Raw genomic sequence first — 17,462 nt, 5'->3', positions numbered from 1 at the left:
CTTCTCAGGATCTTTCTCTATCTCTAGTACTGTAAAGTATCTAGTCTACAGCTAACAATGCGTGTGAATACCTGCATGAAATGTCACGCTAGCAGAAAATGAAAACCAGCAGTTATGCAGTATGACAAATTATAGGTCTAAATTGTCAACTTAAATTATTAGTAAGAGTGCACATTTATTATGCGTGCGCACATTTTAAACACCAACGGAATGAATGATCAGTGCATTAGGTGCATGTTACATAAAACAAACAGAAATCCTTTGAATAGTTATGGGTAGGTATGGCTAAGAACTACATTTGAATCAAATATATGAAATATTAATACACACATTACATAAACGTTTTATCGTTTCAAGTGTAATCACATTCTACATATATGAGGATAGTTTCTCTTAAATTATCGAATCAGTAAATGTTATTCAATGCATTAAGGCACACATGAAAAAAGATGAATGTCATCTTTATAGGGAGTACAGTTCTACTAAGTAAGGATAGTTTATTAATTCTTTCTTGAAATAGTTAGTCACAGTTTCAGTAAATTCACTAATCCTACAGTAAATGCATTTTAGTGATAATGTCAAATGCAACACTTATTTTTATATTGTTAGACCATATCAGATTCAAGTGCTAAATGCACATTTATTCCATGTATCTGTTATGAAGTTGTGACTTAATTGTGACGTGTAAGGGACAGGCAAAGTTTGCGCTGCACAACTATTATACACCATATCCATGAATTATAAACACAAACGACTTCACTTTAATTTCTTGCATAGATACTTTATACTCCAGAAAAACTTCATAAGACAGATGCAGATATAGCTCACACTTGTAGGTGTTGTCAGGCACCTCAGAGGGATTTAATACATCTGTCTTGGTATTGTGCAGCCATACAAGTATACTGGGGGTAGGTAATAGCAGAGATGTAGAAAATAATTTAACTGAATATTCTGATATCCCACATGGTTGTGCTGCTGGGCTATGTGGCAGATGCACTGAAAGCCTGTAGACTTTTGACTTGGCTTTTTTCCTGCTGTTAACCAGAAGAAAGATGCACTGCGAAGCCACAATGGTTAAAACATGGATAAGAAGTTCATCGCCTTGCAATCCTTTGGTGAAGACTTAATCTGAACTACTACCAACTAGCATCAGGCACAGGGCCAGCTTTAGGATAGTGATGCCCGGTGCACCAATCTTTTTTGATGCCTCCAATTACTTCCTTCTCCACTGATTCCATCAATACCACCCTCAAACATTGCCCCTCATCTCTCCATAGCCCCTCTCTCACTTGCATTTCATTTGCTTTATAGCGCTACTCATACCAGTGTAGGTTGTCAGAGCACTTTACATCACAAACACTTTATACAGCGACAATGAATAATATGTGTGTAAATCAGTCCGTATGAAATGTTGCGTAAGACTATGAGGATTACAAGGTGTACGAATCACACGTCATTCGCAGTATATTTTAAGAGTGTTTGTTCTGTAAAAGCACAACTCAGGATTTACGATGAATGACAGTGGTTGGGATTGGCTGTACTACTAAAAATGTATTTCTACCCAAACAAACCTTTTTTTTATATATAATAGGATAAAGAAAGTAGGGGTGGTTGTAACTTGTGGATTTCACTTAATGAAATTCCATGGAGTTACATGAACACTGCATGAGATTCGGCTGAGGTCTATGAGCGGGCGCAATTGGCCGGTCACACTGCTTTTGCTGATTTTTACCGCCAAGAGCTTGTTTTGCATTGCCAAATCAGTGCAAACGGCACAATGCGGCGTACCAGAGGGTGCTGCTTCTTTGCTGCTGCTCGAGTAGATTCTCTACTCAAGCATCAGCTTTCTCACCATCCGCATTGAAAAAACCTCATGGGCTGCACTCTTACTGCCTGAAACTGGAACTATGAGATGCCAATTCTCGCTCGCACTCCCTAAATTACCATTGGCTAGACACTTTCAAGAAAAAATATCCACCACGCTGCGGTTGGCAGGGTTTGGCCAGAACTCTGCGTTATGCTTGCCAATATTTTGCAAACTCTGTTGGCGGAGTGGAATTTATCGCCTACCTTTAAGTGAAAGACCTGGGGGAAAAAATAACATTCCAACCTGTACCAATTTGTTTGCATGCGTCCAATGACAGTTCGTAGGTCAGTAGTGTGCTACATTAGGATTGTAACTTGTGAACTGCAAGTAACAGATGAATCTCTGTGACAAAGTAGTAACCTGCTGAGCTTTCCACATAATATAAAGGGGCATATTATCAAGGACCGGTGTTAAAATTATCGCTGTTTTATCGGCAGGAAACTGCCGATAAAACAGTGATAATGGGCTTGATAATACTCCCTTGTTAATTCCCATAGAAGCCCATGTTAACATCAGAACATGGGCTTCTATGGGATTTAACAAGGGTGTATTATCAAGCCCATTATCGCCGTCTTATCGTCAGTTTCCTGCTGATAAAACGGCGATAATATTAACACCGGTCCTTGATAATATGCCCCAAAGTTCTTTAATCTGATGGGACATGTTCTTTGCATCAGGCATATTAACCTTTTGTCCTGATTTATAAATAAGCAAAACTACCACTAAACAAAACTCAATGTCGCTTCAGCAGGTACATTAATGACTATAGTTATCTTGAGATTTTTTTATGTTGCCTGAAAACTGCTGTACACACAAAAAGCTCTGCAGCAGGTGCCTTTAAACTGATAAGTTATTTCTAAACACAACCAACCCCGGGCTACAGCCCAGAGCCATTTGTGGTTGCACCGCCCTACAGCCGACTCTGGGGCCGAAAGATATCTGGGCACCATATAGAACATACCTGACACAAAAGGGAGAGGTGCAGTTCTCATGGAAATCCTTCAGGGCTTATAGGGTCACACCACACAGATTGTTTTTCTTTACAATTGGGAATTGTGACAAGATGTGATGTGCAATGGGCAAGATCTTGTAATAGGTTACAAATAAATTGGGGTTAACTTATTTGTTGTTGTTCATAATTGTTTGTGATATGTATCCTTCTATACCTGTAAATGCTAAAATATTAAATAAAAATGGTACGGGGACCATCTGTTGACGGTCTCCACTATTGATACGTGTATTCCGTATAGAGGCTGCACGGGTGCAACATTGTTTGGGTGCAGAATATGAAAAGATGAGCTATGGCTTTGGCAATAAGGGTAGACACTAATCTGACCCCAGGATTACAGCTGATTAAGGGCCTAATTATGTTTTTGTGGGAGTGGGCCGCCACGCCACTGCCCCAATCCCACACCTCCAAAGTCGTCCGCTCACTGTCCGCCAGATTAGGAGTTTCCTCCTGGTCTTGCAGGTGGTGCTTTGGCTGTCACACAGCGGTGCCATGTTAAGGCTCATATGTGAGTGGAGAAGTGTGGCTCACTGGTTAGAGCGGCAGACTCTGAAGCAGAGATCAGGCCCGGGACCAGGGATCAAGTCCCAACCCGGCAGGGTCTTGGGCTTAATGTCCGCGGACTCGATAATTCTCGCCTCGTCCCCTACTCTAATCATGGGTCCCACGCTGCAACTCTGGGCAATAGCTTGCTTAATCTCCACAACGGCCCCTACAACACTGGGATGCCAGGCTTTACCTTGGGGGTGCCCAGGAGGGGCATCTCTCAGGGAGAGCCAGGAAGGGTTCCACAGCATTATACAGCGCCGGGACGCCCCGTTGGGGCAGCTGTGCGCTTTACAAAATACACTACATACATTTACATTTAGTAAGACAGTGCCATGTGAGTGCCAAAGCCCATTCCTGCACTGCATGAGCTGGTGTAGTCCACGGTGTGCAGGAACTGATGTGCATGCACACAGGGTGGCACAACATGTGCCCCCTGGATGCACCCCATGGCCCTGAGGCGACGGGGGGCCCTATAGTTCCTTCATAGTTTCCTCACCTCTATAGTTTTCATGGTGGGCTCACTGCCATGAAACTGTGGCTGTGAGGGAACTCAAAATATTCTTGGAGGTGCCGCAGAGGCACATTGCTGGGCCAGACTGCTGCGCCACCGCTGAGGGATCACAGATCCCTGACAGTTGCGGCGGTCCTGTGACGGTGAGACCGCCGCACTCTTGATGCGGCAGTCAGACTGCCAGTGCGGCGGTTTCCGCCACACCACCACAAGTTTGGCGGTCCGACGGACCATCGAACTCGTAATGAGCCCCTTAGTACCTAGTACCATGGAACGTCTGCAACACCACTTCTGGTGTGTCTATTGGTTGTGAGTAGTGAATATTATGGACAGAAGCTGAAGAGGGGCACATGTCGCTGCATGACAATTTTATGGAGGCTGGAGTTGTGGGGGAAGTTACACATTGAGAAGATGTGGTTTTCAAGTGTAACAGGGATGTTTTCCGTTATAGACAGTGCTGTATCTCATCAGCTAGCTAATTTAAAATGTTGCTTCTAAATACCCTTTTTTTTTGCATTTTTGTTTATATGCATACTAATGCCTCCCCCTGCATCATCTGCAAACAATAAGAATTGAGTACATAGCTCTTCTGCCCCTAATACATCTGTCTCAGTCAGCTTAAGGTGTTCACTTATGAATGTATATACAGTGTGAAAAGGAGGTGTTTGCTTCACATCCCTTTCAACCTTAAACGCTTTTGTATATTGCATATTAGAGCCTCCCCGTACACTAGCACATTTATTATCATGAAAGGTGGCAATATATTTCAGCATTCGGGTACCACTTAATTCTTTCCCAGAATCCCCCAAGAGGAGAATTGTATTGATTGTGCGGAATGCAGTTTTCAGGACCTTGGAAGCTGCATAGACATTCACCTTGTGCACCATCTCTCACGTGCAGGGGGTGAAGAACAGGTTCATGTACTCGTCTGATGTGCTCACCCTTGGCGGAATCCCACATAGGCGCTGATCAGTCGTGGCATGCAGGCGGGAGGGGAGGGAGGGGGGGGGGGCAGGGGGGGGGATCATAGCAAGCCGCATCATAAAGGTCTCGTTTTAGAATGACAGTGCCACGCTTGCATATTGTCGAGGACATGGTATTGACAAAGATGTAAGAATAGAATCGCATACCCTCAGCAGGATCGTGACCCGAATCCTAGAGTCTGACACAATCCTTTCTGGGCCCTAAACCTTACTTGCCCATGCATCATGCGATCCAATATAACTTGAACGGATAAACAAGCATTTGTGGTCGCTGATTCTAATACCTTCGAATGAATCTGTGTATCACAGCCAGTCTCATTGATGCCCAAGCATAGGGGCTCAAAATGCTGCTCCCTCATCCGGGCATAGATGCAGTAGTGTAGCATGGATGCCGTGGGCCCTGGTGCAAACAAGGGAAATAGACCATGTGACCGCTGTCGGGGACGTGAATACAGCACTGATCAGGGTTCAATGGCCCCCGGTGCCACTGCACCTGCCGCACCCCTGCGTTGAAGACATCATCAGAGACATCTGCATGCCCGGTAAAATGCATTCAATTATTACCCACCAGCGGCCTCCCAAATGGGTTCCCAATAAGCTAAGTGCATCACCCTGTGGGGGAAATTTACTACGATTTTACACCGTGTGTGCGTAACAAATGTGTCCCAAATCGTCGCAAAACCTTTTTGTTCCGATTTACTTTCCAGTGCTAAACTTGTTTATTGCTGGAAATAACGTGAAAGTAACGCAAGGCAGCATATAGTGCCAAGGGGGTGTATAATGGGTGGATCATGAGTGTTCCCATGCAACCACCAAACATTTCTGATGCTAAACCCAATTTACTAAAGTAGACAGAGTTTAGTGTCAGAAAACTGCGCCCTTTTGAAGTAGGCACAAGGAAGGGGAAATGCTTTCATTTCTCCTTTTGCGACTTTGTACGTGTGCTGCACTGTACAGCACACATACAAAGAGGGAAAATGGTTTAAGTTAGTCTATGCGTAGACCTTTGTACTAGAAGGGTATCCTTCCAGTGCAAAACCTATGCTAGACTCAAAGTGACACCCTAGCATGATGGCAAAAAGGTGTCTCTGTGGCACACAGCAGCTGATTTCAGCACCACATTAGGCAAAGGGGAAATTTCTCAGTCAATTTGACACTCTCCTCCTATCTCCTTTTCACGCTGTGCCGCATTTGCAACTGCTGGTCTGCGCTGCATGAATAAGTGGTAAATCTGGCCCTAAGTGTGTAAGTAGTAAGCCTCTTATTGTCCCCTTGTGCATTATGCATGTGCCTACCAATCTATTATTGTCTCGAAAAGACATTCTTTACAGCACCAGCCTATGGTGAACCTTGCCTTGGCACAGAAGTAAGCATCCCTGCTATCTCCCTGTAAATAATGGTGGCTACTGAATTTTGAAAGCGGCAGGCGTAAATATATGCCTCAAATAAAATGTAATACAGCACACAATGACTCAGCAAGCCTGACTGCCATCGGGGGACGGGGCGGGGGTACAGTAGTCAAGGTTACATAGAATTCTCCTTCGATAAAATATTCAAATGATACAGGGTGGAATTCGGAATTTTACAGCACAGTGTTCACAAACTGGCTAAATGTTCAGAGGCTCTGCTTCGAAGGCAGAGTGAGTAGTTGGAAGGCTGCACCCTAGTGTTGTTTCACCACACCAAGGGAAAACTCCCTCACACCCCGCCCATATTGAGAGGGGCGAGGCTGTCAGGCTGCCATAGGGGGTTGGCAAGGCCACTTTACCCTTCAACTTACACCACATCTGGGGGTAGGTGAGAGAGGGTGGGAAGCATAAACCCAGGCCACTAACGCAATTCCTTTTTTGTGCTAAACCTTAGCACACCAGAGGCCATATTACACAAGGTGCCCTGTGGGAGCAACAGGTGTTTGTGCCCGCTTTGACTGCCTTTGGGGCACTTTGGTATTACAGAAGGGGTCGCAGACACTTGTTTGTCCCCTTTCGTAATACTGAAAGCACTGGCACACATACCTCGCCAGCGCTTCTTCAAGAGGGCCTTCCCTCCCCCATGCAAATGAAGGAATCCCTTTGCATTAGCTGCGCCGTATTACAGAAGCGGTTGCAGAGGCAAAGAAGCTGTCAGAAGTCTTACTGACAGTGCGCCACCTCTAAGGTGGCACACTGTCATTGTGCCCCCTGATTGCAGCCCTCTGGCGGAGGGAAAGTGAGTCCCATGGTTCCCCCGAGACATCCCCTTGCAGGGACTTGCAAGGGGATTTCTAATCCCCTTTAAAAGTGCAGCCAGTTGCCGCCTGCACTGTGAAACACAGAACTGCTTTAAAGCAGCCGCTCCCTTTTTTATATAAGTGTGCTGCAGCACAGGGGTGCTGCAGCATGTGGGGGCAGCACATTCAACATAATGCAGAGCATTTTCCTGGATTGCAATAGGCGGACCTTTTAAAAGGTGCGCAATCCAGGAAAATGTGCTGCATCCATAATATGGCCTTTGTAAAACGGCGTGGCAGAGGCAAAGGCATTCCTTCATTTGCATAGGGCCACACCCCATGCAAATGAGGGAAGGCTATCTTGAGGAAGCGCTGGTGCTGTATGTGTGCCATCGCTTTCAGTATTACAGAAGGAAACGCACAAGCGTCCTGATGGGGAACAACATGCCTGCACCCAGGGAGCCCTTAGGGTAGAGCAAGAGGAAAGAAATAGCGGCCCCTTATTCCTTTCCTAAGTTGGAGATTTAAAAAAACTGGGGGCTGGCCTGGTTTCTCTACACCCCGTGGGGAGGCAAAATGTTGTCAAAAATGCCTCAAATAAATAACACATTGCGCCAAAGTCAATATACGCCTTGAGCACATTGAGACACCAGCCAGGCCCAGCTCAGCAATACGACAGTCATACACATACACGCACACAGAAAAGCAAGCACACAAACACACAGACATTCATTCAGACACACTCACATACACCCAGATTAATGCTCATTCAGACTCGCTCATGTACATCCCTACATGAGACTCTGGCCCAGGCTTCTTCCCATCTCCTGCCTTAGCTCCTGGGCAGCGGCTGCTAATCTTGGCTCCATAGAGTGTGATCTGTTTCCTCCCAGATCTGCGTTGGACTCCGGTGCAGGGAGAGGGGGATGCAAGTGACGGAGGAGGGAGCCCAGGGCCCAGTACAAGGCACCCACAGGGTGGGAGACCTCGGCTGGACTCAGGGGGTGGCTTCAGGTGGCAACCTCCTGCGCCCTGAAAAGGCCTAGCGTCAAGATGGAGTCGGTCAGGGCTAGACGGGGAGCCTTCGGGGCAGGAGGCAGGGGCACTGGAGATAGTAGTAAGTTGAATGACTGGATGACAGGGACGCTCACAGGCCGTAATGGCTTGTGTTCTCTGTGCCTACCAAGCCCCGGCTCGCTGTCTCACTGACTGACTGTTAAAATGGTCAGTTAAAGACAAGAAGAGGCGTGGACTGGGGTCTTGGCCCAACCCACGTAAAGCTCATGTCACCCGACTTGCTCACCCTGAATCCGGAAGAAGCTGCCACTACAGCACCTGTCTGTCCTCACTACTACCCAGCAAGGGTTGATGTATTACCCTGCTGCTCTGCCGGTGCCAGACTATCCAATGGGAGAGCAGTCTGCGAATCTCCTCCTCCCTCCCTCCCTCCTCCATGACTGGCTGGGCACCTAAACAACCTCACTGACCCACAGCCCTTGCCTGGAAGATTCCAACAAAAGGAATGACTTGTGCTTTATTCACCTAATATATTTTCGAGTTGAGTTAATGCCTCATGGACAATATCCTTGTTTACCTGTCACATCTTCTCTTGCATCTTTTGCACTTTTAACCAAGAGCCAACATTAGAATGTCCTTTCACCCAATCCACCGCTACTTCAGGCAAGGCCTGATGGCTATCCTGGCCATGGCGTACAAATAAGATGAAATGTACAATTGTTCTTTGGGTCCAGGCTTCTGAGATATAAATGCAGAAAACTCTTATTTGAAATCACTTAAACATTATACATTTTTATTTTAGGCATATCTTCATTTAGAAAAAAGCCCTTAGCTAAATTGCTGTGCAATTCATATTTTCTTTCAGGATCGACCCAGTTGGAGTTTTGAAAAAAAGTGTTTGTAAAGCCCTTGGATACGTTTTCTATCTTATGGCCCCGATTACAGGTTGTGTGGAGCGCAGCTGTTGTGTAGAATTCCACTCCGCACAATTATCAGTTGGCCAGTGTTCCCAGACCTGGACTGATCTAGTGCAGGAACACAAGATCTGATTTTACTGGCTAGAAAATCTAGCCGATAAAACTACTTTGGGAAAGGGCAGTAGTGCAGTTCGAGCACGGTCCCTAGTGCCCCCCAGACACTCTGATGAGGCACGGGGGCATGTAATGCTCCCTTCTGCCAGGCACCACCCTCCCCATTCCTGTCCCATCTTCTGCCCTAGCCCACCACCCAGGGGCGGCTCCTCCGTTTGGGCGGAGGGGCGTTGCCTCACTGCTCACTCAGTGCAAGAAGCAGAAACATAAAATGGTAAAACTACCAAAAGAAGAGAGTGGGCGTTGTGCGTGCATCGGAGGTGTCTATACTACTCCACAAAGCCATATGGATGAACTTTATTATCATTGTTGAGCCCACACACCGAGAACGATGCCTCGACTTAAAGTTACACTGTGCTCTTGTTTGCTCTTGGGCACAGACCGACCTCTGACGTGAACTTCTCCAGGGCGCTCTGGCCTATGATTGAATGGTAGAGCAGCTTCAAGTGAGACCATACACACGATGAAGGAAGGACATTTCAACTTTGGCAAAATCTGACATCTTGCTGACTCAGTCTTATGACACCTTCTTGGTTGCTCTCAGTTTTAGCTCAATTTTAGGTCTCGCCTAGTGTTGCAGAGCATGCGCTGCCCGCTCTGACGAGATCTATTGTTGTCAAGTCAACTTCAGAAGTGGGCTACAAGCTCCGCCTATGCTTCCCATTCGCGTGTGTCACAGTTTATGCTAAAGTCTCACTTTCTATTGAAAGCAAGCTTTTTGGTGACCGCCCTGTCTCCCTTCTGGCTCGCCCCCACGGACTGGATTTTGCACTTGCGGGCTCACACACTTGGATGTGTATCTGTTAAAAGTACTATTTTATGCACACAGCTTCCGGGGCAATAGCATGTGCATTTTTGCTGGTGCTTTCCCTTTATTAAGCCATGCTGTGCGCGATTTGACCCTTGCAATTTTCGCATTGAGCAAAACAACTTTGTGGTAGCAGGCTCTATCGGGCTGTTAGGTCACATGGCGCTGAAACATAAACATTAAGAGGTCATTGAAGTCTTTGCTCGTGTATGTTATTTCACTGGACTTTTTGGTCTGTAATTGCACCGAGGCCGGTGGGTCTTTAGATGCCTGATACAAACCTCGAACTGGATTAGATTATTTTGCAGAAAGCAGCACAGACAAGTTAGGTCCCTTGTCTGAAGTGCGAGGTTGCATGCTAGCAATACGGCTGAAATCCAGGCTTCCCCTTACGTCACACGCTGTTTGATCCTCCGCAGATCTCTCCTGTTTATCCTCTTCTCACCCTCGTCGAGCTCACATTGTCAGGGCTTACAAACATGTTGAGTGTGGTACATAAACAATGATGCGTAGTCCAGGTGTAGTAGTAGATATTTCTTTATTAGTAAGTAGATAGGTGGCAAGTTATAAGGTAACAGGATACAAGGAGAAAACCCCACCAGGAGCGAGCTACCAGCTCCTCAGCCTGAGATGACCAACTGACTCTCTAGCCACAGTCAGGCACTTCAACATTCTATGATGTCACAGGACATTCTGATGCAGTGGTAAAGGGGAATAGATGTAGAAAGCATTTACCACACATCCTCTTCCGTTAGCGAACAACAGCAAGTAATAAGTTAAGACAGAGCAGAGGAATCCAAAGGAGACTGTAGACATAAGAGCAAATCAAAGAGACAGTTTGAAAAGCAAGAAACACAAGCGTGGAAGCAGAAACGTAGGAAAATTAAAAGAGGCATGTAGAGAGATATTCATAAGATGCACAAATGGTCATGGTTGAACAAAACACAAGAATGCAAATTACATAACATGCCCATCCACCCTCCTTAATAAAACAAGGTAGCGATCCCGGTAAACCAAGTAGGGTGTAACAACCAGAGACAAAATGTGTGCAGAAGGAAATAAGCACAAAAAAATTGAACAAGCAACCTACACAGAAAAAGGGTATGCCTTGCAATAAAGACTAGCGCATGACATGCACTAACAACTTCCCCTCCAAGGGTACACCTAGAAAGGCAACCTTTAAACTGTGGAACAAAACAACTCCCCAGGAAAGGGTACACCAGAGGATACAAACGCCCCTGGAACAAAGAACACAGTAGCCACACACTGACAACTGTGACACAACTACACCAAGAGGTAGCGCTGACAACGCACCCCGCCTACCCAAGAAGAGTGATGCAACTTAGACAATCACAGACAACCTCCCCTAACAAAAGGGTACACAACGGAACAATGTAAAAGTTGTTCAACGCCATTTGGGTACACCAAAGGAAACTAATCCTTGAAACTTCAAACATAGTAGTTACATGCTGACAACCTCCCCTAATAAAAGGGTACAACATTGAACAATGTATAAATTATTCAACGCAACATCACTTAATGGCGGCGCTGACTACGCACACCACCTTCCCCAGAAAAGGGTACACAAGGACACTAATCCTTGAAACTTTCGAACACAATAGTTAGATGCAGACAACCTCCCCTAATAAAAGGGTACACCACGTGAAAGTGCGCAACGTAACTTCTCTAAAGGGTAACAACAAGACCTTAGGAAACAAAATGTAGGCACTGACTGGCACCACAACCCCACAACCTCCCCTAAGTAAGGGTACACCATAAGTACTAACCCTAAGTACATGGATGGGGTAATAATTAAACACAAACACCTTAGCTGGCAAAGCAGGGTGAAATACAGGAAACACACCCTGTGAGACTAAACATCACCTATATATATAAATATACAGGGTACAACATAACATCGTCTTAGCTACAAAATATGGCACTGACTGGGCACAGACTCTCCCCTAAATAAGAGTACACCGTAGGGTTAAGACATTGCCTTAGGAACCCAACCCAAACTCACAACGGTAGGGCACTGTTAGACCTGTCTGGCTTTTTGCGTAGTCCCTCCAATTTATTATTTATTTTGTCCCCTTTTTGCCCCTCATACCTTTAATAATTTTTGTGTCCACTAACTTTTTCTAGGTGTTGGTCAAGGGGATAGGTGTTCTTTTCCCCCCTCATAGTTTTTCACCTCAGGCCTAGAGGCCTGTTCTGACAGGAAAATAGTTGGAGTCACAAAATGGTGGCTACTAACTGTCCTAACTGCCAAACCCAGAACCTGTCCCATAGAGTAGAATAGGACCTTCTGGTCCCTTCTGGACTCCTGAGGGTCAGCCTATAAAAGGCGGAATGCTGGACAGCCATTTTGTCTAACCAGAGTGAGTCAGCTGGAGGACAGGCTGTAGCCAAAGGTGGGGGTAGGATAGTCAGAGGGTTGCCTTACTGATTCACCACCCTTCCTCCCTTGGGTTATTTGTCCTGACCCTGCTGTTTTTGATGGCTGGAGACCCTGGGCGCCTGACCAACCCCTAGCTTAGACATAGCGGGGTGTCAAAAGGAGAAGGAGACTGCAGCGCTGCGGAGCGCAGTCCTCTGCCCAGTGAGGGAGACCTTTGAAAGGGTGCACTTCATCCCCAATCCCTGCCAGCACCAAGGGTTAAGAAGTCTCTGAAGGATAGAGATTGGGAGCTGACCTGTGAAGAGATATAGCTCTAGGTTCCATCGCCTTAGGTGTAAAGCAGACTTTGGCCAGTGTGTCCCTGTGGGACCTTACCTAAAACGCAGGCGACAGGACTCTATTTCTTTTAAGGAAACAGAGGAAGGAAAGGGGTGCCGGTTCTTATGAAGCGGCGCTGATCTCGCCGTGTACAGGACCCCGGGGGCACCGGCCGCGTTGTGGTGGATGTGCCATTGTTTTGAAGGTATTTGAACGCTATCGCGCATGCCCCCAGCGTTCCCACTTCCACAGTTCAGGAAGGGCCTAGGATCGAGCAGGCCCGAGAGAGAAGCGTCTCGCCCTCGGAAGTTAGCGCGTGAGAGCTGCGTCTCACCATCGGAGCCAGCGAGGTGAGAGGCGGGGACAGCGCGGGCGCTTCGCGCATGCCTGAAGATGTAGTGTTCCCCTGATCAGAGCTGAGGAGGAGCGCCAAAAACCCTTCGGCGGCTGAAAGCGTGTGCTGTCACCTCTTTCCTGCTCGAGCGCCTCCTGAAGGAGCTGGCGTGAGCGGGAAGGGAAACCTGAGGAGCCTGATAGCGGCAGGGGAATTCTGATTACTCTGTCCTTCTCCGCTCGTGAGCCTTACAGAGCTTTGCCAGCGCTTGGTTCCTTTGACTTGCCAGGTGGTTACCCCCCCATCTCCTGGTGTACCAAGACTTCAACCGCCAGATCTTCTACAAGTAAGGAGGTGATCTGCAAGGGGAAAGTGGCGCTAGAGCCCATAAAGGAGTAACTCAGACACTGGTCGTTTCCTCCACTGTATGATACAAGGTGGGGAGTAGCTTGAGGGAACCAACTGCGAATAGAGGGCTGAAGGAATCTGCTGGTTAAGTAAAGGCATAAGTTCCTCATAGAGTTTGCTGATGTCTAAGTAAACTTCAGGTTTAACTGAAATTCCTCATTGTTTGTGTACCTGGTTGGTGAGGTAATGGTGCTGATGAGAAGAGTTTAGGGCACCTCATTGAAGTCAAATCTGGTCAATGTTGGTGTCTGAGTAAATGTATTATCGATGATAATTACTGAAATAAGTTAGCAGCTCTGAAAGTAGGACTACTGATTTCAAGACATCTAAATGTAATGTGCTGATAAGTTCATAGAACTGTGTGTTGACATTATTTGGCAATTTTAAAAGTACTGTTTCTTCTCCTGACAGAATGTATTATATTGAACTGTGAATTCTAGAACCAAGAGAGCAAAGATATTATTTTTATAAACAAGTACTTATTTTTCCAACATTGGTGTAGTGTCCTTTTTATGTGTTATTGCGTGGAATTACTGCTGGGTGGTTTGCAACCTTCACACTTGTGCCTCTAGTATTGTGTCTTACCCTAGGCCAGGCTACCCTAGGTGACCTGACATCCCAGGTTCCAACAGATTGGTGTCTAGCGGTGGGATCCTGATTGTGGTTGCAGCTACTCAGTAGTAATTAAACGTAATACACTAGCCTACACCAGGAGTTTTCTCCTAGCGGCCCTCCTAATTTGTCCTTTTGTTTTTCCAAATTTGTTCCTGGTGGTGGGGTGGAGGTGGCTTTAGGTTGCCCTTGCATCTCTAATTTCCTTGTGTGTATAACTTGGTATTGCCTATTGTAAAATGGAGTTTGCATTAGAAAACCTAGATACATATTCTGTGGCTCAGCTGAAAGATTTCTGCCAGAAAATGGGGGTATTTTTTAAGCATGGTGCCAAGAAGGGGGAACTCCAGACCAGTCTAAGGGCTTGGGTGGAGGCACACAAAGAAGGGAAGGACCAGGGTCCTACTCCAGGAAAGGCAGTAGTGTCTCCGGGGGAAGCTTAACCGAAGCAGAGCTCGCTGACAGGAGGGAAAAGAGGCAATTAAAATGGGAGTTGGCTAAGCTGGAGCAGGAGAAGGAAGAGAAGAGGATGGTTCATGAGTTCAGGTTGAAATAGTTGGAACTCCAGGCCCTGCAAAGGGGGCCCTCTCCTGTAATAAATGGTGGCAGCGAATCCAAAGAAACAGCTAGGGAGTCCAGACCCTATTTGCCAAAAGACCTTATTGCTAGCTTTAGTCAGGGAGATGACATAGCCAAGTGGTTGGCTGCCTATGAGGTCTCCTTAAGAGCCCATGGGGTGCAGGAGAAGCACTGGGGGGGTGGTTTGTATAGATACATGCCTCCTGCTGGTCGGGACACCTTGCTGGCCCTGGAACCAGAGGAGCAAACCAACTACCCCATCATGAAGCTAGCATTAGTAAGGAAGTTTGGGCTTACCCCAGAAAGGTACCATTAGAAGTTCAGGGGGAGCCACAAGTTGGGTACCCAGAACTGGGTGGACTTCCTTGACTACGCACGTAAGGCATTGGAGGGCTGGGTCAAGGGCAGTGAGGTGAAGGACTATGAGGGGTTGTATGATCTATTTTTGAAAGAGCACCTCCTCGAGAAATGTTTTCCCGAGCTGCGCCAACACCTGGTGGACAGCAAGCTGACCAATCCCCGGAAGCTTGCAGAGGAGGCGGACATCTGGGCAAGTACCCGGGTGTCCTCAAAGGGGACTGGAGGGGATTCCCAAAAGGCCGGACAGGGCGCCCCCCAGAAGAAGGAGGGAGGAGATAAAAAGAAGGAGTTCTCTAAAGGTCCCCAAAACAATTTCCAAGGAAAGGGAACAGGTTTCACCCCTAAGGTAAACCCGCCCAGAAACCCTAATCCTGGCCAAAGCCAGCAGCCAAGGGTTCTCCACTGTTTTGAGTGTGGTGGTGTTGGACATTATAAGGGAGATGTCAGATGCCCAAAGAGACCACCCCCTCCCACCGGAGGAAAACCACCGGGAGTAGCTAGTGTAGCGCTCGGGGAGGAGTTGCCCTTAGATAAGGGGGGTGAGTGGGCGGGTGTCACCTTAGTGTCCCTGGGAGAGCGGGAGATGGTTCCAAAGATCCAGGTGCCCCCAAATACTACAAAGTATGGGCAATGGGTCACCATCAATGGCCAGAGAGGGGAGGCTCTGAGAGATACAACAAATTAGTGAAGGAGGGTCCGAGGGAAAGTTTAACGACCTAACAGGTAAATACCCCCAGTGTAACAACCTAAAGAACAAAAGTACCTGTCAGTCGGGTAACGCCGAGGTGCTCAGAAATCGCGCTGGAAAACACAGGAAAATACACACAACAACCAGATAGATCAAAGGACACATTGACTATCAACAATTGCTGGTTTAAGTCCTATCAGACCACCCAACTGGCAGAGCCTCATCATGTAGGACACTCAGGCCATGGTTAGTCTGCAAACGCCCAGGTGTATATTGGCAATGCATGACTGAGTCATGGTCTGGATACCGCAAATGCTAATGCAAGGTGGTACTGATAGGTGCAGTGCAAAAAAATATATACAAATAGTGCAGTGGCTAAAATGGCTGTCAAGGCAAACAAAGACCTTTATTAGTGCTTGCCTGGACGTCAGATTAAAAATAGTGTAATGACAGTGTAAAATAATCACTGTCCAGCTTGCTTGGTAGAAAACAAAAATAGTAATAAGGCCAACATGTTTCTGCCGTACTGTGTAAATTCACTGGCATTCATCAGGGCCAAGCTTTAAAAAATGCTACTGCAGTTTACACTACCAAATGTGTAGAAATGACAAAGTGAGAAATTAGATCGAAAAAACCATATTGTAGGTGAACTAAGAGTGGTCGAACACAACCATCCTACCGCATCTTCTCGAGTTGCTCAGTGGATGCGATTGGTCTTCCCTATAATAAAAAAAAAAGTCAAAAGAAAACCATATACTAATTAAATATCCACGTGGAGCCTGGTAAAACATAGTCAATCTAGATTAAATGAATATGCCCAGGCACCGCGTCTTAATACTGTGCATAACCAGCAATCATTCCAGTACCCTCAGCCAGATCACTCACACACTTATGATGATCCTTCTAGTGGTGCGAGAAATAACGTCACCAAACAGTGCTACTGTATAAAATTTCAAGAACAAAAAAATTTATATAATTTTGACACTTACCCATCAATATGTGGGAAGTTAGCCTCACCTCACCCGGCAACTGCTCGGAAAAATAAGGCCCCGCTCTAGACGTGTAAATGAAGACAGTTCCTTGATCAGATCACTGTCAAACCTACAATACACTGTACTGTCTAAATAACCCAATTGTTTTCTGAATTGCCCACAACTAGGATCACACCATGAAAGGCCAGATGACCGCATTAAGCGAATCATTTGTGATGTAACCTCAAAGCATATTGTCAAATATTGATTACAAACAAGTTACATGGTTCTACACCTGTACTGAACAAATGTGCAGTATCTGTATCTACATGTTACAATTTCGCTGTAATCATCACGAAAAACGAGAGGTGAATAAGGAGGAGGCACAGGGTGAAACCCTCATCCCAAACAAGCATGTCTAAGGTCAGGAAGTTAAAACGCCCAACCGGCCAGACTCTAAGTCCATGCTGGACCCCCACATCGCTGTAATCAACACGAACAACGAGGGGTGAATAAGGAGAAGGCACAGGGTGAAACCCTCATCCCAACAAGCGTGTCTAAGGTCAGGAAGTTAAAACGCCCACCCGGCCAGACTCAAAGTCCACGCTGGACCACCACACAATCTAGCCCGCACACTCCCAACTCACCTGTCCGTCGGTACCTCACGGCGGGTTCACGAGCCGAAGGGGAGGCACCGACGGACCGGTTGGAGCCAGTTATATACTGGCGCTAATGGGTCGATGCTTC

This window comes from Lissotriton helveticus, chromosome 12 (genome assembly GCF_964261635.1).
Source record: "Lissotriton helveticus chromosome 12, aLisHel1.1, whole genome shotgun sequence".
NCBI lineage: Eukaryota > Metazoa > Chordata > Amphibia > Caudata > Salamandridae > Lissotriton > Lissotriton helveticus.
Note: the sequence above shows the minus strand (reverse complement) of the source record.